This window comes from Macaca fascicularis, chromosome 13 (assembly GCF_037993035.2).
Source record: "Macaca fascicularis isolate 582-1 chromosome 13, T2T-MFA8v1.1".
Lineage (NCBI taxonomy): Eukaryota > Metazoa > Chordata > Mammalia > Primates > Cercopithecidae > Macaca > Macaca fascicularis.
The window spans coordinates 78,631,001-78,653,491 of record NC_088387.1 but is presented as its reverse complement, the minus strand read 5'-3'; the positions used below and the strand labels follow the sequence as shown (position 1 = coordinate 78,653,491).

The window sequence follows — 22,491 nt, the reverse complement described above, 5'->3', positions numbered from 1 at the left end:
CACGGAGATTAAACATAGACAGGCTTGGGAATAACACAATAAACAGGTAGTATCAAAAAACAACTTACTCGTTAACTATTTATTGGGTATTTATGATAAGCAAAAGCACCATGATAAGTGCCATAAAAAATAAGACAGTCACCATTGTCTTTGAAGAGCCCATACTTTGGTTGGCCAGAGGAAAAGTATATTTGAAAAAATGACCAAAAGTATGAGACAGTATACGAAAAGTGAGAAGCAAGTGATCTTGACATTATGACTATAGAAAATCAGAAGAAGGATGGAACTCAGGAAAGCAAGCATGATTCAAGTAGGCCAAGAAAGATCTGAAGTCATTTCAACCAAGGGCAAAGTGGTATAAAGCAAGACTAGAAATACTCAAGGTGTAGGTAGATGTGTTTGAATAATGCAGAGGTTCATGAATAACAGTAAAAGTTAAGGCTGAGAAGTGGGATAGGCCATACTGGGGAGTGCCACAAAGAGCATAGTCCATGGTCTGAACTAATTGTTAAGAGAACAAGAGATGGACCTTCAAATCACCAAATCCTTGCCTCTGGGCTGACTCATACCCAAAGAGCTGGAATAAAAGCCAGTTCTTAAATAGTGAAAGTCGTGGACAAGGGTTATTTTGAGATTCTAGAAAGGTCATTGTAAAGGCAGGTCATCTACAAGTCATCTTCATAAACACTCAGAACCTGAAAGGCCATAACCATTTTGTTGAAACTGTGCACTTTAAAGCCTCCACAGATATGAGATTGATTGATTGAGAGTAAAGTAAAAGTCTTCACAGATATGAGATTGAGAGGAAAGTCCAATATGCTAAGTACCAGCTTAAATAAGTTCTTGACTAGAACACTCAAGACTTCATGATTTTTCATGCAATTAAAAAGTAACTCAACTTACAGAAATGTCTTAGATGACAAGAATAGGGAAGGTCAGAAGATGGTAGACTCTGCAGGGGAAAAGAGATGGCCTCTTGACTTTCTTCAAAATTAATCTGTGTTCATGAAGGAATTACTTGGTAAGAATCAGGCCATTAGGTCTACATGGCCATGTTGGCTCAGGAGTAGAGGGACAGGGCCCTACAATAGCAATGTTTCTAATACCTTAGAGGTTATCGCCAACGTTTATTCTAATATGCCAAAAGAAATACAGATACAATTTCTGTACAACTAGAATAGTCGGAGCAGAATTTCATCATGGTGTTGGGGGAGGTAGGGGAAGAGGAGAAAGAAGTATGGGGTGAGTTTAAAAAATATATATGCTATTTTCCCCCTAAGACAGTTCTGTCTGTCAGGTAGGTCCTGCAGCACAGTTTCAGGACGGAGAAGAGGTCACCCCACATTATCTGTGGGAAAACAGAGAGCTATGGTTACAGTAGTTGTGACAGTTCCCACAACTCATTCATTTTCTCACTTATTCTTTTTAAATGATTAAATGTTTAATCTGTAACTGGCAAATGCAGAAAAATGTTTGCTTTGGTCTATAGGAAATGATGAGGGAGGGGTCAGGGAGAAACTTCACTTGATTAAAAAAAAAAAAAACTCTGAAAATGTTTTGAGATTTAATTAGCAAATCACCTCACTTAGTATGGCACAGTCATTTGTCGGAAGCTTCCCTTTCTGTCTGTCACCCACCTCTCCAATGCACACACTTTGTGTTACAGTGTGTTTTATGTTACCGAAAGGGCTCTTGTATATAAATGTTTCTTTTCAAATACAAATAACTCTGACATGGTTACAGATGTTTAGTTTCCAATTAGCAGTGACTGTACACTAAAGAGTGCCCCTCCTTTTGCTCCTGACTTTTGTAAATGATGATTTCCCAAAGGATTCTGGCATCCATACAAGAGGAAGAATGGAAAGTGGGAAAAGTGCCAGTATTTTCTGCTTTTGGATACCCTGTGTTAGGGTAGTTTCCAAATGCACACAACAAGGTTAAAAAGCAAAACAAAACTTCTCCTCAAAAAAGTAACACAATTACCAAAAAAGAAGCCAATTCTTGAAGTAATATTTAATTAAGTAACATTCATTATAAAGCAATGGTTAAATATTCCATCACAAATTCTTTAGATGGAAAGATTAGGTCATAGACAAATTTATACATATATATGTAAACACTAAGAAAAAAATTTCTAGGTTACTGTTTTGTCACCTACTGGGGGCAGGGAGGGGGTCTGAGGAGCACATTTAGAATCTAGTAGCTATAAGAATAGAAAATTAGAACACCTGGATTTTCATTCTGCTTTGGACACTGAGTTCTGTGACTTGCAAAAGTCACAGAAACCTCTCTGAGTATCAGTACAGTTGAGAATGGTGGCAATGCTTTCTACCCAGTGGTCTGACGTGATGTCTAAGAGAACACTCCAAGTAGGAAGGACTTCAGAAATTCCAAGTTTTTACAGTGCACTGTGCCTGTGTCTAGTAATAGCATCAGTATATTCAAGAATTGCAGGCCTATAAGTGGCCCCAGGAAGAGAATTAAGAACATGTGGTGAATTCTATGCTGCTTTAAAAAGTTAAGACAACATGTTGATAATATGAAGGCAAAGAAGGTCTTTTTTTGGCCACCATTAAAAGCGGTGAGGAAGAGTCTCAAGCCCTTCTGAAATAAGTGGGATAGCCCCTGTCTCTCTAAGTTTCTTCCATAAAAGAAAAAAATACACTTAAGGTCTCAAAGGTCATTTCTACTTTTAACATTCCTTGAAAATCAGTCCCTCTAATAGCCCTAAGCTGTGTTCTAGGCCTGAATACTAGGTCCTCCACAGAATCTACAAGGTACAGACACCAGTGTCTTAAAACTTCTAGCCCTCTCACGTCAATAAACCCTTTCTATGTTCATTTTAATCACATATTTATTGACTGCCTACCATGTCCTCAACACTGTGTAACATAACACATGACACTTTTATTTTTTTTTTTTTTGAGACACAGTCTCACTCTGTCACCCAGGCTGGAGTGCAGTGGCGCAATCTTGGCTCACTGCAAGCTCCTCCTCCCGGGTTCATGCCATTCTCCTGCCTCAGCCTTCCGAGTAGCTGGGACTACAGGCACCCGCCACCTTGCCCGGCTAGTTTTTCATATTTTTAGTAGAGACGGGTGGTCTCGATCTCCCGACCTCGTGATCTGCTCACCTCGGCCTCCCAAAGTGCTGAGATTACAGGTGTGAGCGACCGCGTGCCTGACCGAGACATGATACATTTTTAATAAGAATACTTGCATCCCACAATTGTACAGCACTTGACAGTTGATAAAATACCTGCACACTTGTGATCTCTTTACTATGCAACTTCCCTGTAGGACAAAAGGGCATTATGAACCTAAATTAACAGATGAAAAATAAAATGAAGCTCAGAAGGGCTCAGTGAAAACTCCGAGGGCTAAGTCCAGGATGTGTAAGTAGCGCTCAGGCCAGACTGTGACCCAGAGCTCTCTGGCTACTCAACCTGTAGCTCACACCTGGAAATCAAGGGAGCATAAAAATATCTCCTAGCTAACAAAAACACAAACTGTAATTTATACATATGTGGAAAATTTCTAAATGAGTGTTTTGTTTTTTTTTAAACATTTTAAGGATAACGAAAATATTTCAGAAACTAATGTAAACTATGAACTCTCTCACAAGAGGAATATATTTATGAACATATACACACAATTTCCCATACAGTTTCAGGTTCGTGACACACATCCAAAACCCTTGAGGAGGGAGTTTCCCAGACCCAGGTGGGGAACCTCCTGCTGCTCTGTCGCATACATCAATGACAACACAATGTGGCTGTCAGGTGTGTGCTCTGCTGCATGTGACATAGCAGTGGAGAACACTGCTCACAGGGAACCACCAGCTTAGAGGTGACATACAGTCTGCTCATCACAAATCAGTGTACCCATGCAGACATACACAGCTGTAGAGTGGCACAGAAAAGTCAAGTGGGAGGCAGAGCTGAAACAACTTTCTGGAACAGATAAAGGACCTTCAAATGAGGGTGAAATACACACTTGAGCTTAACACTTGAGGAACCCAGAGGAGTTCAGAATGCAGTACTCTCAGCAAAAAAAAGGACCATTGAGCTGAGATCATGCTGACTTCACCACCTTTCACAGAGTGAGGGCTAAGCTTTTTCTACGTGTTCTTGTTTCATATCTACCATCACAATGTGTTCTTTTTTTCTGAAAGATTTCAAAGGAAAGCGGCTATACATCACCAAAACTGCCTCTGCCCACCCACATCTGTAGGGACGTCTACTGAGTACCTAGCACAAGCACACACTTGGTCAGGTACCAGAGAATCGGAGAGAAAACCACTGCCTAGGCCACAAGGAACTTAACAGTCTAGTGTGGAACACAGAAGAACCAGCCAATGATTCTCAGGCCATGAGAAGTAAACACAAGCTGCTGCTGCTGTGTAAGTGCGACACCTGTGTGTGCGAGTACTAGTCTAGGTGATCATGCCCAGCTCTGCCTAAGTGGGGAGAGGTGGGGAGAGGCAGAGAGCGCTTGGGTTTGGCAAGAAAGAAGTCCTTCCCCAGACCTGTGCCTTTCCCTATGTGAACCCAAACTGTCCCTCAGGGCATCCAGACAAAAGGAAAGGAACTGAGATTAAGTTACTAGTATGTGCCGGGACTGGCTAGGTGCTTTAGATACACTATTTTAATTATTTCATTAATCTGCATCCCAAGGTCAGTGTCATTATCCCTATTTTAAGATGAACAGAGTGAGGTTTCCCAGCATACTTTGGGTCATAAAGTTAGCATAAAGTCCGCATTTTAATTAGGGTCTGTCTACCTACAAAATTCAGTCTTTGTAAGACTTTAGAATGCAGTTGCCTCAAAATCCCCAGAGCCTTGGAAAAGCCAAATGTTTCCAAACATTCAACCTAATCACACTAAGGTATGAACGACTTAGAGAACCAACCAGTCTCTAATTTGTAGACCGCGAAGCAGAACAACAAAGATGATGCTGATAATAGCTAACATTTCCTGAGCATTTATTAAAGACCAGGCTCTGTAGGTGGTACCTCATTTAAATCTGACAAGCCAGAGTGGCTGAGAGAAACTTTGTAGGCAACATGGGGGAGGTGTTTTTGAACTGAGGGAACTTTAAGTCTCAGTAGCATTGGGTGAGTCCCCGTATGTCACAGGAACCAGAGGCTTCAAAGTCTCCAAATGGCTTCAGGATCCAGCCAATATCCCCTTCCATCCTACCTCATTAACATAATTAACATTCCCCCAGTTCCTCCCCATTTCCTGACCCACCTCCAGTCCTGATTCTTATTTTTCAGGTGAGGCTATATCATGTACAAAACAGAGGCCCCCAAACTTCTGTCAGTGATGAAAAGGGCCATCCACTTGCTCTAGATGGCCCTACTTAACCAAGCAGTTAGCATCTTCCAAGGTGGGGTGAGTTCAAAAAAGCTATGTCTGACCCTGATCCCACCCTGCCAACACACCCCCTAAAACCTCTCACTAAAGTTACTCAAGAATGCCAGCCATACCACTATGGTCTGTTTGTCCTACAGCACAGCTGTCAGCTCTTGGGAAATGGTCATCTACTGACAAGCCAAAGTTGAGACAACCCTATTTAACAGGCCATCTCTAAAGGCTGGGTGAGACACAGCAGGCTGAGGCTCTGGATTATACTACTTTCAAAAAATCTTTCTTTCTATATATGTTTTGGCAAGCCAACTAGCGTTTGCACATTCCAGTTCATTCTCACTAGAGTAATGTCCTTTTACTCTTGTGCTTTTACTCCTGTACTGAAGAGGGAATTCCTCTTCATCTTCTAACTATGCTAAGGTATTACATTTTTGTTTAGAGACAGGGTCTCACTCTGTCACTCAGGCTGGAGTTCAGTGGCGAGATCATAGCTCACTGCAGCCTTGAATTCCTGGGTTCCAGTGATCCTCCCACCTCAGCCTCCTGAGTAGCTGGGATGATAGTCATATGCCACCAGGCCTAGCTGATTTTCTTTTTCTTTTTTTTTAAGTAGAGACAGGGTCTCATACACCTGGCCTCAAGTGCTCCTCCCACTCTGGCCTCCCAGAGTGCTGGGATTATAAGCATGAGCCACCATGCCTGGCCTCTGCTAAGGTATTACCTTTTTTGTGAAACTTTACTGTACCTCCTGTGATCAGAATCAATCACTTCCTTCCCTCTGCCTACTGCAATTGCATATTTAGCTCTGCCATAGCAGCCAGTGCATCTCACTTACCTTCCCAACAGTAGCTCTCAGGCATCATCATGTCTGCTAGACTGAAATGACTTTGAGAACAGAAACAGGGTCTTCATAGTTCTTTATCACGGAGCACATAGGACAGGGACTTAAGAACATGCTCTGGAATCCAGCAGACCTAAGTTTACATCTGACTTCTGACACTTACCAGTGTGTGACTTTAGATAAGTCAGTAAACCTAAGTTTGTACCTTCTATAAATGGGGAAAAGGAAGAATGCTCATTTCATAGGGCTGTTGTGAAGTTTAAATGAAATAATGCATGAAAATAAAATGTCTAGAAGACAGGCAGGTGGAATAATTTGAAAATAAAACCTTTATACACTTTACAAATTGTTTTTCTCTAGTGCTCTTTGTCTCAACAACTGGCTGAGGAAACAGGGCCTGGCCTGTACCAAACAGGCTCCAAGTGCTCACAAAGGCCTGCCCTCCTCCTTCCCCTCTAAATGAGCTGGAAAGGAGAGGAGGCTTGAGTTTCTCTAGGGCCTATTCACTTGTTTATGTGAAGCCCATTAGCTTTATTCTCCAGGTCCAGGGCCCAAGTCTATTTTCTGTCTACTCTACTGCTATTATACCAAGATTTCTTTTTCCTTTTTGTTGTGTGTGGTTCATAGTTTTAAATCTCGCCTTCAGGAAAACATGTATGTGTGGGTATGTGTGCGTGCATAAAAGAGAGAAACCACACACACACACACAAAGTTTGTATCCAGTGAATTGGAAAAAGCAGATATTTCTGCATGTCCTGTAACTATTAAATATGTTTTTGTTATAAATGTGGCATTGCTGAAGCCCTTTTCCACACTCTCAGGTGAGTTCAGTGATGGCCAAGGTTGCCAGATTCTCTAGTTGTTCTTCCTATGCCAATATTTCACTCATCAGAACTAACTGCTCATCAGAACTAGCTGTTCCTCCACCACCACCCGAACTAGCTGCTCCTTTTCTTACAACTCAAATCACTAGCACATAAAAATTGCATTGACTATAATCTTGCCCTCTGCATAGCTCAGGGATTTCTTTATTCAAATATATTTCCTGGAAGAGTAATGAGTTCGGGGCTTTTAAAGTTTGATTTTTTAAAAATCCTTGGTTTGGGTAGTAAGGAGAAAACAAGAGCCGTGGACAGTAGCTAAGCTAAATACTGCACATTTCCAGACACACAAAGTAACTTCAAGTAGAATGTTTAAATACGTTATCTATCGGGCAGCTCAAAGCTCTTTTTGCAAATTAATTCTAAGCAACACATTAAACCCTTAAAAAAAATTATGAAGAAATGCCAACAATAAGCCACAACAGAACATCTAAAAACTGTACTGTGTGACCACTTGAGACAAGCCCAACCACAGAATCTAAGCCTCAGAGAAGCATGCTTTTGAGGTCACCTTCACACTGCCTCCCAGTGACCCAGGCTGACAGGCCACAGGCTAATAACTCCAGACTGAAATGTCAGCTGCTGGGAGCTAGAAATCAGCCTCCATCATCTGGACATCCCTCCACTTGCCCCTGCAAGAAACAGGCACAGCACTCAGCAACCTAACGTGGCAGAAATACAGGCCTGGCAGGTGCAATGGCTATGGCTACTTGATTCATACCATCCCTTTCAGTGCTAGGAAATAAGGCAAGGAAATTTTCCAGCACGGAGGGGTGAAGGTATACAATTTGGTTGTTACTTTAAAAGCTCTCTAAACAATGTGCTTTAATTGTTCACAATTATAAATATTCTTAAATAAACGAAAAGATGCATGATTTCTGAATGCTAATTTCTGGTTACTTGCTGATCAAAATGTAGAGATAAAGTATGAAAATTACATTTCATCTGAAATTTCATTTAAATGTTTCGTCATTTTTTGAGACGACAACAAATACAATTTGAAACTAAATTTTTCAGATCCCAACCAAATGTTTTAGACAGCTGGGAAGGAGATTCTTCTCAGGGGCACTAAAATGTGCTATACCTTAGCAATAACTCTTTCCCGACTCTGGGAAAAACATGGAAAAGACTTTATAGCAAAGTACATACAAAGACATTGGGAGCCCTAGAAAATAAAAAGGAATCATCTTTCCTAAGCAAATAAAAATAACTGCTAGACTTAGTTTGAAAATTTGGCATAATCTTCCCTCCCAGTCTATCTGAGGGGTTTCTCTCTAACCCTGTACCAATGAGCCACACTCTGGTCTACTGTTCTCCTCATGCAACAGCTGCAACAGCATTCCGGATCTACCCTCGCGTTTCTTGGGCTGGGATGAGCTGCATGTAAGGGCTGCTGCATATGCAGACTGAATGAAAGAGCTGCACATTCCTCCCAATCGTGAAACCCTTCACAATGTTTCTGCTTAGCCTCCACAAACAACCAAGAAATGAGCACATTCAGGCAGCCACTGACTCTTTAAAGGGGGCTGAACACAATAACACTTGACCTCTCAGCATGTCTCCTCCTTTCCTTGCAGGCAGTGGATGGGTCTGAGAAATCAATAACAGGCTGGCTTTCTTTTGGTGTCGACTGCTCAAAGGCCAAGTTCTCAAAGTGATTTAATACAGTTGAAACTCACACCATTATCCTTTAGCGCAAGAGATTCCATATTTACAGTGATTGATTTTTCAGTTCACAAACACAGGAATGGGTAGTCATTTTAAGATACTATACAAAGGAATAGAGAGAATTTACCATCTTATTTTTTAAACCCTATTATATATAACCCTACTATATATAGATAGAAGGTTTAGAAAGGAATGTTTTTATTGCCATTAAAAAACTTTTTTTTTAGCTTTCAAATTTTCTAGAACCTATGATAGCTCTCTATAGTCACATTAAATACATATTTTTATTCTGGTATTCAAAGTACTCTAATTCTAGTCCAAGACTGACTGGACAAATCATAGGTGCTGAGTAAATTTTTCTTTGACCAATTTAACTTTTCAGGTGATTATCTCTGAAATGTTATTAAAATCTTAGACAATCTAAATATCCTGTGAGTCAAGGGAATGCTCAACATAGACCAATTCTATTAACTTCCCTTTTTGACAATAATCTGTTACATTTCTAAAAGATTCTGATATCCATACTAAAAGGAAGGAAGGAAAAAAGGAAGTGAAGGCAGGAATATTTACTGAGTGCCTGCAAGACGCCAGGCAATGTGCTAGGTACTTGAAAACATTTTCTCTCATTTTTAGTACTCAGATAAACCCTTTAAAATAAAGTACATAATATTATATAAATGTATGTGGGTTTTCACTCTAGATAGTCTAGTGGGAACATAAAAAGAAAGATGAATTCCCAAATACAATGTAACCACAACCAACTAAAATGCCTTGTACCAATTCTTTTGGTTGTGATAATGAATGAGGAAACCTTTAGAGGCAATTTATCCCATGAATTTTAATGGCTGGAATGCATATTTGCAGGTCTCATACATAAGGAACTATCTAAATATGTTTCCTACTGCTCTAACTAGTGTTAAACAAAATAAAGCCTAAAGCTTTATTCAATATTAACTTTAACGAAGGCAAATTAGTCACCAGGACTTTGAAGTAAGTCATCCACCAAGTTGCAGCCATCAACCAACAGTTTATGAAGAACCCCACGTCAGACTGCGACAGGTTCCACAAATGCTGTGGCAGTGTCCCCTGATGTCCTCTCTCAGTACTGATCACCTCAGGTCAAATAACTTACAGTCATTCAAAGTATAGTATTAATTTTGTGCTTGCCTCGGCAGCACATACACTAAAATTGGAACGATACCGAGAAGATTAGGTTGGCCCCTGAGCAAAGTATGGTATTTATTTAAAGACAAGTTTGAATTGCCCAAGAATAAAAATCTTGAACCATAGTAACGACAAGAAAAGACACATACATGTCAGCACATTGGCAGAATCTTCTTGGGCTTAGAAGAAATACACAGTCATCAGCTTTAAGCGACTTTTTTGGTGAAGTGAAACCTGCTGTGAAGCAGAAGCACTTACACGGTTTCCTTTGTGTCTCTTACGCAAGGCTACTTTTAAGACATCCTCAGATTAAAATATGAGTATCTAACAATGTGGCCACAGCAAGTTACGTAATGTCCTTTCACATCCTCATCTGTAAACGCATATTAGAATAAATGATCTCCGAAGTCCCCTTCAATAACAAAATTCAATCATGGACATTTAAACATTCCAGGCAGATAGCTATCTTTTTTATTTTACAATATCATTATGACCTCTCTTGCTCCATTGCTTAATCTCATAATATTGATGATAATAATAAAAGTTTTCTATCTAACACTAACCATACTCAATCTTTCTATAGTTGGAGCCAATTTTCTCTAGTTTGAGCCTCTGTGGAGTTGGAGAACAAATGACCAGTGTTTTCTACACACAGGAAAACCCTTCATTAACTCTATTGGAATCCCGTCATGAAAGCACCCTTTACTCTTCTGAGGGCTACAATCACTCCAACCCCTTTCATCATGTAGAACCTCTTCTCTAGAATCTCATTAATTATTTTGCATCTACAGAGGGTTAAATGAATCTTCCCAATGCCATCAGCTAAAACGATTGGTGCTACTACTATATGAGAGAAATTTGAGTATTTCTTTTAATTTGATTGCTTTGCAGAGACTGCAATTTGTTTTTGCTAAAGCTAATTAATGCCCCTGAATGACCCTCCTCATGTTTCACAGAAACACTTCAAGCTAAAACCAGAAAGAATGAATTTTTAAAAATAATAAAGGAAAGTTTTCAAAAATTCCAAAAAACTGCTTTTTTTTTGGCCTGGAAAAATGACACAAAAGAGCACAGATATTGGGATACTAGCAATAGATTCATTCAAGGTACCTTTTCTCAAATGAAAATTGCAATTAGGTAAGTTGAGTCATATTTCAGCATGCCTACAGTATCCCAATAGACTATTGCCAGTCAGTTTTTAAATACCCCCTGAGAAAGTCTGACATCCTCCTTTGGTTATCCCTGTGCCCATGTTTACACTGCCAGTCAAAAAAATACTTCCTTATACAGTATAATTATACTTGCTGCAATTTAATTTTGTTTTTCTGGTTCTACATGCCAGGGAAAAGAGAGAAATCTATGCCTAAATGACTTGCATCCAAAATATATTCAGAATAGTAAGAAAACAAAACCAGGCATGATGGCTCACACTTGTAATCCCAGCACTTTGAGAGACTGAGGCAGCAGGATTGCTTGGGGCCAGGAGTTCGAGACCAGCCTGGGCAAAACGAGACCCCGTCTCTACAAAAAATAAAAAAAATAGCCAGGCATGGTGGCATGTGCTTGTAGTCGTAGCTACTCAGGAGGCTGAGGTAGGAGGATTGCTTGAGCCTGGGAGGTTGAAGCTAAAGTGAGCTGTGACTGTACCACTGCACTCCAGCTAGGTTGTCAGATCAAGATCTCATTTCTCTCTCTCTTTTTTTTTTTTCCAAGATCTCATCTCTTAAAAAAAAAAAAAAAAGAGAGAGAGAGAGGAGAAAAGAAAGCAAACAACCTAACAGAAAAACTGCGTCAAAGTTTCAAACAGACACTTCAGCAAAGAAGATATATGAATGCCAAATACATGTAAAGATGCCCAACATCCTTAGACATTAGTGAAGTTTAAATTAAAACCCCAGTGACATACTACTACATACTCACTAGAAAGGCTAAAGTTAAAAAGACTGAGCATACCAAGTGTTGGCTAGGATATGCAACAATTAGAATTCTCATACTCTTCTAGTGCGAATGTATAATCACTTTGGAAAACAATTTGGCAGTTTCTTAACAAGTTAAATATACACTCACCATTTAGCTCACCTGTTCAATTCCTGTGTATCTACACTAGTGAAATGAAAGCCTAAGTCCACAAAGAGACTCGTGCATGATTGTTCCTAGCAAGTTATTTGTTACTAGTTGATGGATACAACACAAATGTCGTTCAACAGCTGAGTACACAAATTGCAGTATATCCATATAATCGAATACCGTTTGGCAATAAAAAGAAACAAGCTACGGATACACCTAACAACATGGCTGAATCTCAAAATAATTATACTGAGTGAAAAAGCCAGACAAAATAGAATGCATCCTGTATGATTCCATTTACTTAAAATTCTAGGAAATGCAAATTAATCTATAGTGACAGAACATAAAACAATCATTGCCAGGGAGGTGGGGAAGGGGAGGTTGAGTAAGGATTACAAAGGGCGATGGCTATGTTTCTTACCATGACAGTGATGATGGTTTTATGGGTATATAAAAATATCAAATTGTATACTTTAAACATGTGCAGTTTATTTTACATCAAATTATACCCCCAATAAAGTTGTTTTTAAAAGAATAACCTTTCATATACATTAGATAAGTTAACTTACACATCCTGTTGTGCTTTCGTAGCCTCCAGCTCCATCTCCAAAACATCTCAAGTCTTCTCTTCCTCAAATTAAACAAGCCCAGCTATTTCCTTTAAACTTTTACAATCAGAATTAATGTTTCCTTGTGCTCTTTTAAAAAATCAAATCAATAAACATTTAAATCCTAACAATCACACAAGAATTAAAAAAAATATATATATTTTTTAGGACAATGTTCTGAATCTTTCACATGTTCTAGACAGGCTCAGAGAAGTTAACTGACTTGCCCAAGCTCACAAAGGGAATGAATGTGTAAGCTGGAATTCAAAGTCAAGTCTGTCTCACTGCAGAGCCTGTGCTAGTTGCAAAAATGAGTGTTCCCCATCTCTGATATTTTTACCACCATAGAAGTGAAGAACAATAGCACATATTAAAAGAAATGCGATTTTATTAATTTTAAGGACAATTGACAGCTCCAATTACTCAACCAAGTGATGCCAAATTTGTTGGGCCAGCTTTAATAAACTCACCTGCTGTATTGAGCGGTATGATTTTGTAGTGGTTATTAAGGTAAAAGATTCCCCTCCCACATTCTTGATTAGATTAAACCTGCTTTCTTTTTTTTTTTTTTTTTTTTTTTTTTTTTTTTTTTTTGAGGCGGAGTCTCGCTCTGCCGCCCAGGTTGGAGTGCAGTGCCCGGATCTCAGCTCACTGCAAGCTCCGCCTCCCGGGTTCACGCCATTCTCCGGCCTCAGCCTCCCGAGTAGCTGGGACTACAGGCGCCCGCCACCTCGCCCGGCTAGTTTTTTGTATTTTTAGGAGAGACGGGGTTTCACCATGTTAGCCAGGATGGTCTCGATCTCCTGACCTCGTGATCCGCCCGTCTCGGCCTCCCAAAGTGCTGGGATTACAGGCTTGAGCCACCGCGCCCGGCAAACCTGCTTTCTAATATTTTGAACAGCCTTTTAGTTTGCTTATTCCATCGTGTAAAGGTAATTTTCAACTCATACCAGTTTTAGTCACCCTAAATTCTGACAAACACAAGCTAAATCAGTGGATTATTCTTCAATATATTCCAAATGAATGCACAATGGAGACTGCTGTGCAAAGTTAGAAGATGAAACAAAACTGATTACACACACCTATACCCTGCCACTAATTAAAAATATACTAGTGTTACAAGTATACAATTTCCATGGTGGTGGTATCTTTGTTCAGAAGCATGGTACCTTACCATATAGCTGAAGCCCTCTAGCATTTAATTAGGTTACTAATTATGAGAAGAGTCACATTACCTTCAAGTCTTTCCCTGGATTGTGACCAAGACTTAGTATATTAATTTCATGGTGATTGTGTTTTAAGATGGAAAACATGTCAATAAAGAATACTGATCACATCTTTCAAAGTGTCCAGGTGATGAGATTTTAGCTGTGGCAGAGTTTGAAACATTAACTAGAAGAAAATACTGCTAATTCCCACTGCCAATTTTGATGATCAGATGGTATTTTATGTTGGATTTTAAACATGAGTAGCATTCAAAGTCTTCACAGGGGATATACACATGAATATAAAAAGAAGAAAATTAAGTGACATTCATGACTTCTGAGTTCGATCAATTAACAAATTTAGCCTCAAGTCGGTATCATCTTACTCCCCGGCTTTCCTCCTTGCCTATCAAAATACTACTACTACTAATAAAGTCGGTGCAAAATGTATGAGTCACTCTTCAGTCATGCCAAGTGCATAACCTTCAACCTACGATTAAAAATAAAGTGCTATGTGTGAAATTCAATACTGTTTAACTTTTGGGTGCTAAAATCTAATAAATATAACATTTCAAAAGAAATTAAACAATCTGGATCACTTCTGTCCATTTTCATGATTTCATCAGGAGATTTCTATGTCTTTGACTACATTTGCTAGTGTTCAGATCCTGGGTAAACTGGTGGAATTTGGCGTCACTTAGTTTATAATCTGTATCACCAGTTCGTACAAGTCACAGAAAAGTTCTCCATTCCCCTATATACTTCAAAGCATTTCATTTATTATTCAAATGATTCTTCTGACAAAACTATTAGTCAAGAAGAAAATAAATCTTATTTTTTAAAAGACACACATTCCACACCAGACTGCTTTAACTAACCATGCTATTCTTGGCAAAGTCTTTATTTCCTAAAGAATACATTTACTTTCAACTTTTCTTACCTCTGAGAAGGTCAGGGCTTGTTTTTACTCGTTTTCACTCAAAGTGAGCTTTATATATTTTAAGTTTACCTTAACTTCTTCCTAAGTCCCTATATTTTCTAGCCTTTTCTAAAGAAAACACTAAATTTAAGTATGTGAAAGGTATTGAAGTCGTAATGAATGGCTCATAACTACCTTCACATGACGCTAGGAATGAGTGCACGAGTTTAATACACACTTACAGGGAACCTTCAAATGACGCTAGGAATGAGTGCACGAGTTTAATACACACTTACAGGGAACCTTCAAATGACGCTAGGAATGAGTGCGTGAGTTTAATACACACTTACAGGGAACCTTCAAATGGCGCTAGGAATGAGTGCACGAGTTTAATACACACTTACAGGGAACCTTCAAATGGCGCTAGGAATGAGTGCACGAGTTTAATACACACTTACAGGGAACCTTCAAATGGCGCTAGGAATGAGTGCACGAGTTTAATACACACTTACAGGGAACCTTCAAATGGCGCTAGGAATGAGTGCACGAGTTTAATACACACTTACAGGGAACCTTCAAATGGCGCTAGGAATGAGTGCACGAGTTTAATACACACTTACAGGGAACCTTCAAATGGCGCTAGGAATGAGTGCACGAGTTTAATACACACTTACAGGGAACCTTCAAATGGCGCTAGGAATGAGTGCACGAGTTTAATACACACTTACAGGGAACCTTCAAATGGCGCTAGGAATGAGTGCACGAGTTTAATACACACTTACAGGGAACCTTCAAATGGCGCTAGGAATGAGTGCACGAGTTTAATACACACTTACAGGGAACCTTCAAATGGCGCTAGGAATGAGTGCACGAGTTTAATACACACTTACAGGGAACCTTCAAATGGCGCTAGGAATGAGTGCACGAGTTTAATACACACTTACAGGGAACCTTCAAATGGCGCTAGGAATGAGTGCACGAGTTTAATACACACTTACAGGGAACCTTCAAATGGCGCTAGGAATGAGTGCACGAGTTTAATACACACTTACAGGGAACCTTCAAATGGCGCTAGGAATGAGTGCACGAGTTTAATACACACTTACAGGGAACCTTCAAATGGCGCTAGGAATGAGTGCACGAGTTTAATACACACTTACAGGGAACCTTCAAATGGCGCTAGGAATGAGTGCACGAGTTTAATACACACTTACAGGGAACCTTCAAATGGCGCTAGGAATGAGCGCACGAGTTTAATACACACTTACAGGGAACCTTCAAATGGCGCTAGGAATGAGCGCACGAGTTTAATACACACTTACAGGGAACCTTCAAATGGCGCTAGGAATGAGTGCACGAGTTTAATACACACTTACAGGGAACCTTCAAATGGCGCTAGGAATGAGTGCACGAGTTTAATACACACTTACAGGGAACCTTCAAATGGCGCTAGGAATGAGTGCACGAGTTTAATACACACTTACAGGGAACCTTCAAATGGCGCTAGGAATGAGCGCACGAGTTTAATACACACTTACAGGGAACCTTCAAATGGCGCTAGGAATGAGTGCACGAGTTTAATACACACTTACAGGGAACCTTCAAATGGCGCTAGGAATGAGCGCACGAGTTTAATACACACTTACAGGGAACCTTCAAATGGCGCTAGGAATGAGTGCACGAGTTTAATACACACTTACAGGGAACCTTCAAATGGCGCTAGGAATGAGCGCACGAGTTTAATACACACTTACAGGGAACCTTCAAATGGCGCTAGGAATGAGCGCACGAGTTTAATACACACTTACAGGGAACCTTCAAATGGCGCTAGGAATGAGTGCACGAGTTTAATACACACTTACAGGGAACCTTCAAATGGCGCTAGGAATGAGTGCACGAGTTTAATACACACTTACAGGGAACCTTCAAATGGCGCTAGGAATGAGCGCACGAGTTTAATACACACTTACAGGGAACCTTCAAATGGCGCTAGGAATGAGCGCACGAGTTTAATACACACTTACAGGGAACCTTCAAATGGCGCTAGGAATGAGTGCACGAGTTTAATACACACTTACAGGGAACCTTCAAATGGCGCTAGGAATGAGTGCACGAGTTTAATACACACTTACAGGGAACCTTCAAATGGCGCTAGGAATGAGTGCACGAGTTTAATACACACTTACAGGGAACCTTCAAATGGCGCTAGGAATGAGTGCACGAGTTTAATACACACTTACAGGGAACCTTCAAATGGCGCTAGGAATGAGTGCACGAGTTTAATACACACTTACAGGGAACCTTCAAATGGCGCTAGGAATGAGTGCACGAGTTTAATACACACTTACAGGGAAAAAAGAGACATCTTTAGTCAGAGTTCGGAGTTAAGGGCATTTGGGGTTAACGATAAAAAAAGCTTCATGATTTGAAATAAGGTTATTTTCTTTATTTCCCTCTCTCCCCTCTTCTCTTCTATCCTAAAAATTCATACTGTAGCTATGTCATAGGGTTATTTTCTTTATTTTCTCTCTCCTCCCTCCCTTATTTCTTTCTATCCTAAAATTCATACCGTAGCTATGTTACCAGGTAACATGTTTGCAGGGTCTGAGAAGTTTCTTGGCTTGATGAGAAAAATACAACAGTCTAGTCCAAAAACCCCACCACCACCCCACCCCATTACCAGAGAGGCTGAGAGGGCTGGCTGAATCATAAGTCAGCAGTCTTATTAGTAAAGATGGGTTGGGTTTTGGACAGAATCTAATACAGCAGCGTAAGGTGAGATACAAATTTAATATGGTCAAGAAATATATGCTTGGCTACTTAATGGCTGCCAGATACCACAGATGTACTACATCTCTATTCGTGGAACATTTCAATACCACTATTTGATAATCGAAGCCTTAGGCACTACTATTTCAGGCATCAAGAGACCCATGGCCACTTCTTTCAGTTCATTTGTAGAAAGAGGCAGCTATCACGGTTCAGAGTCAATCATTTTTAAGACAGAAAGGGCTCTTTTCCAATCCCAAACTTCCTAGTATGTTCATATGATGGTGACAAAATGGTCTTTTCATCTTTTTCTGTTCATTAAGGTATTCGGTACTCACAGTCCCACGGTTCTTAAATGGATACATAATGCTTCATATGCAACAGCCATCCCATTCAAAATAATGCAGGCCATGCAGCCCACCCATGTTGTACAGCTGGCCCTCAGAATCCTCAGAGGATTGGTTCTAGGATCCGTGAGATGCTCAAGTCCCTTATGTAAAGTATTTACAGTATTTGCATATAACCTATGTATATCCTCTGGTACACCTTAAATAATCTCTAGAATACTTATAATACCTAATACAATGTAAATGTTACGTAAGTTGTTATGTTATATTGTTTTTACATTTGCATTATGTTTTATTGCTGTGTTTACTTTTTCTCCAAATGTTTTTGATCTACAGTTGGTTGAATCCATAAATGACTGGATGAGGTCCAACTGTATTTCCAACTGTGACTGAAGTACTGGAGCTGTCAGGAAGCAAGTAATATTTATTTTTGTTGTGGTAAAACCTACATAACCTAAAATTTACCATTTTAACCATTTTTAAGTGTACAGTTCAGTGGCATCAAGTACATTTACCAAGAAGTTTTATTTTAGATTCAACTGGACTCTGGCCTTGATGCGTGGATATCTAGTCATTCATTGGTTGATACTCACGGCTTCACAGAGATACATGTCATTCTATTTCCAGGTAACCTCTTGGCTAGGTATTCGAAGTCAGATTTCATCTAACGTACTATGGTTTGTATGCTTGAGGTGAGGAATGAACCACCAAAATGAAGCATTTGTCTATTTCCTTCCAGATGAAAGATAGAAACTTTGATCTTCTCTTCCTTGCCATTAAACCTTTCAGAAAATAAGGAACCCACTATTCCTTGACCTTTGGGATTTTTACAAACTTCAGACTGCAGTTCAGAACATAGACTAGAAACCATCCAAGGAAAACATGCCCCAAATGAACAGGATATAAACAAAACTGTAACTAGGTAATTAATGGTAGGGATTTGACTCCCCTCACTGCTTCTCTGATAACAATCTGGCATTTTATCAGCAGGGTCTTTTATCTGGAAGGATTCACTGTGTTCTGCTGCTTGGAACTATTCCGGGAGGGGACAAAGACAAGCTTTCATCTTAGAAAGGAAATGGAACTACATCTAGAAGGGGTAAGAAAGAGTCAAACCCGTAAAAAGAACTCCAAATCTTTCCCTGCCAGAAAGTAGAGGTAAATGGAAAACACGATGCCCTGTTTCACTAAAAACACGAGAGCAAATTCTAATGGGAAAGAAATCATTGCAGTCTTCCAAAGGTGGCAGCTTGCTTTCTCCCTTTGTTTTGAGTTCTACATCTTCTCCCCAACGTATTCTATTTATCTTCCTGTCAAAACCAAAGAAAAATAAACTAATTCATACTATGGCATAAATGACTACTAATAACTTTAAGTAATTTGTGTCCCACTGAGATGTTCATTTTAGAAGGGATCAAAACCATATACTAAAAGAACGAAAATCTCCAAGGTTTAGCTCACAATGGAGGAGGCATCTGAGAAAATTAAGTGGATAGAGGGCACTGCTTATGACCTGTCAAATCATTTAATATAGGTTTCAATTACCCTAGGGGTAAAGCTGGTCTGGGTCAGTGGCTACGGTGGAGTCAGATCTGGCCCTTCCAGTGGCATCATTCTTAGGGAAAAAGGGACTGTTAACGGGAGTATGTATTCATTAGTAGCAGCAGAATGTGCTCCCTTTATTCCCTCTCCAAACATGGGCACTCCACTCAGATCTCATAACAATGTCATGGATTGGTTATGGAAGAACTTAGGAAAAAACAGGGATTTAAATTCCTCATCCTACTTAGAACTCAGAAATATTTATCCTAGGTTGGGCCAGGGTGGGTGGCCAATTACAAAATCTACAGCCTGGGGCTTCTGTGCCAGATCATGGATTGCCCAGTGATACTAGTTCTCTTCTGTCAGGCTGTGGAGCCCCCGAGGTTCACATCTAGGGCCCTCGTGACACTTCACGGTGGGTCAGGCAAAGAGGAGGACACAAGGAAGCTGCTCTGCTGGCTAGCTTTCAACGGGGAATTCTATCAGGACATGGCATTCTAAAGCTGCTACTTTAGAGACATGTTCAACCATGCAGCAGAATGCAAATCTCTCTCTAGTCTTCTCAAGTTTTTCCTAAGTCCAGTTTTCATTCTGGCTACAAATTAAATTCTGATGTCTTAAATCATGCAGAAAAAAAGGGTGGGGGGGATAATAAATGATTGAATTATAATAATTATATGACCCTGAAGCTTAACTAGAAAAAATAATTATATTTCTTAAGTTTATCTTCAGTAGACTCATGCAGGTTATAACTAGTATTAAGTCAATTTTACTTTTCATTTTATCCAAACCAGAAAGAAGTTGAGCAAAAGGGATTCTCCTGGGAAAAAAAAAAATGAATAAACATTTAAGCAAGAAACAAACCAATGCTACTCTCACATCACCCAAAAAGACAGATTAGTGTCTGAAAATATTTTCTGCCCACTGCTTTGTAAATTCTTTTCTTGTCTGTGGTGACACATCCTTCAGTAACAATTTAACTTTTCCTGGGCTACCTAGATATATTTTTCCACAGTTTCTGCTAAAACAGATGCTTCTTTCCTGTATGGTTATAATAACCAAAAGGCAGCAGGCTTATTTATACAGCAGCCTGTAGATTTCATACACATATATATTTTGTGAATGCTCTGGATACTATAGAGACTGAACAGAAAAATCTCATTAATGTGGGCACACCTAATTTTGGTTTTGTGATTATTCAGACTGAGATCTACTACAGCCTACTGTAGGACTGAGAGTTTCCATCTAAAGTAGACAGAAATGTGGCATCTCTTGGGGGCTGGTGGTCAGGGCACAAATGTCCCAGATCAGGAATTTTCCCTAATGCAAAAAACCCCAAGGGACACATCTCATCCTCCATGTACCATCCACACAGGTTTTGGCTGGTAACCTTTGGATAATAATGAAAAGTGAGAAATAGGGCTATGTACACAAAAGATATAAAACTGGCAAACAAAGGTGGGTGTGAACCCACTTCAGAAGCCTTGAAGTACAGAAAATCAACTAACACCTTAACCAGATACTATTGTTATTTACCCATTAAAGCAGTTTCCTAAAGTTATTATATGCAATCTGAAGTAACAAAACCTTCCTTTCATACTATTCAGTAATGTAAACACTTCACAGATTTATATTTCCTTTTTTTCCAAATCAGTTTACAATTACTATGTAAGAAAACACTGGCAATTTAAAAAATTTTCAACACGAATTGATATCCTCATGACTGTTTTGTTTATAAGATAGTAAAAAGAGAAACCATCAAGTTACTATATGTGAAAGTACACTCTAAACTTAAATTCTTATGTAAACATTTGCTATTATTGTTTTTTTTTCTAGCAACCCTAAAGATTTTCAAAATTATGTAAAGCAGTGGAAACTAAGATGACATACTAAAGACAGATAGAAAACATATTTTCTAAGAGTTTAAAAATTATGCATAAATAGCAGCCCACAAATAATCTCATTAAGATTTTATGCTTCTTAGCCTCAAGCCACATTCCCTCTTTACTAAGACACTTATAACTGTGCAATGACCCATGATTTTCTACAATAAGGAAAATTTCTTTTGTAAGAAATTCTCAGTGTTTCTCAAGAATCTCAAAACTTCAGTTGAGCCAGTTTTATTTAGCAACCTGTCACAACCACTTAAGCTTTATTGCAAGTTTTTCTTCCTTTTCTCCTGATTTCAGATTAGAAAATGAGACTACTGCCAACGAAATGCCCAAGGGGGGAAATATCTCAAGAAAGCAAAGTCAGTCCAAATGTTTGTTAGGTAAAGCTGCAGGTTAATTTTGGCATGCTGAGAACTACTACAGTTGAGAACTCTACAACTAGGTTCTAGAGCCAGATTGTTTGGGTTCAAATCCACGACTTGTCACTAACTAGCAGTATGAGCTAGGTAGGACACATTTCAAAAGTTCTTACTGCCCAACATTCCCCCACTCTGTGGAATGGGATAATAAGGACAATGACCTGATAGTGTTGTCATCATGATTAAATGAGTTAATATGTGTAAAGTCCTAAAATATTGCCTGGCTCATAGTAAACATTTGCTAATGATTACCATTTATCATTAATCAGATGGAAAAAAATAGGAGCAAAAAAGATAGAGATAAGAAGCATCATCAAAAAGGATACCTCATTATGCCAAAAACCGTATCTGTCTGATTCACCACCGTATTTCTAGTGCCTGAAACATATTGTTTTCAATAAATATCTGTTGAGTGAACGAATAAATGAATTTGCGCTGACTCCTTAGGGAGTCACTTTTTGACTGTGGGCATATTATGTCTATTCTTTCTGGGCCTTGGCTTTTCGCCTCCAAAGAAAGGTACCAGCACCTGCTACTTGCTACCTCAAACAGATGATAATCAATGTAAGAAGCAAAGCAAATAATTTCAAACTTACTGGAGGGCTTTTGGAAGTCACGGATTTTTTAAACCAATGCTCCTTTGTTACTGGGCATGCATGAACACAGTCACTGACAATGGGAGGAGCCTCTGTGTCACCCTGAGTCCTGATTCTGATATGCTTCCCTTAAAGAAGTCCCCTGACTGCAGCTAGCCAGGTAGAGCAAGATATCAGACATTGTACTAGGCCCTAAAAGAAG

General features: G+C 39.4%; 1 protein-coding gene and 1 non-coding gene across 16 annotated transcripts in view; one reads left to right on the top strand and one right to left on the bottom strand.

Moving 5' to 3' along the window:
- Positions 1-22,491, bottom strand: part of THADA (THADA armadillo repeat containing) — a 358,465-nt gene that overhangs the window by 166,244 nt on the left and 169,730 nt on the right. The window lies entirely within an intron of this gene.
- Positions 9,921-10,027, top strand: LOC123568478 (U6 spliceosomal RNA). The gene has a single exon (XR_006691853.1). It is a non-coding gene; the product is annotated as a U6 spliceosomal RNA (small nuclear RNA).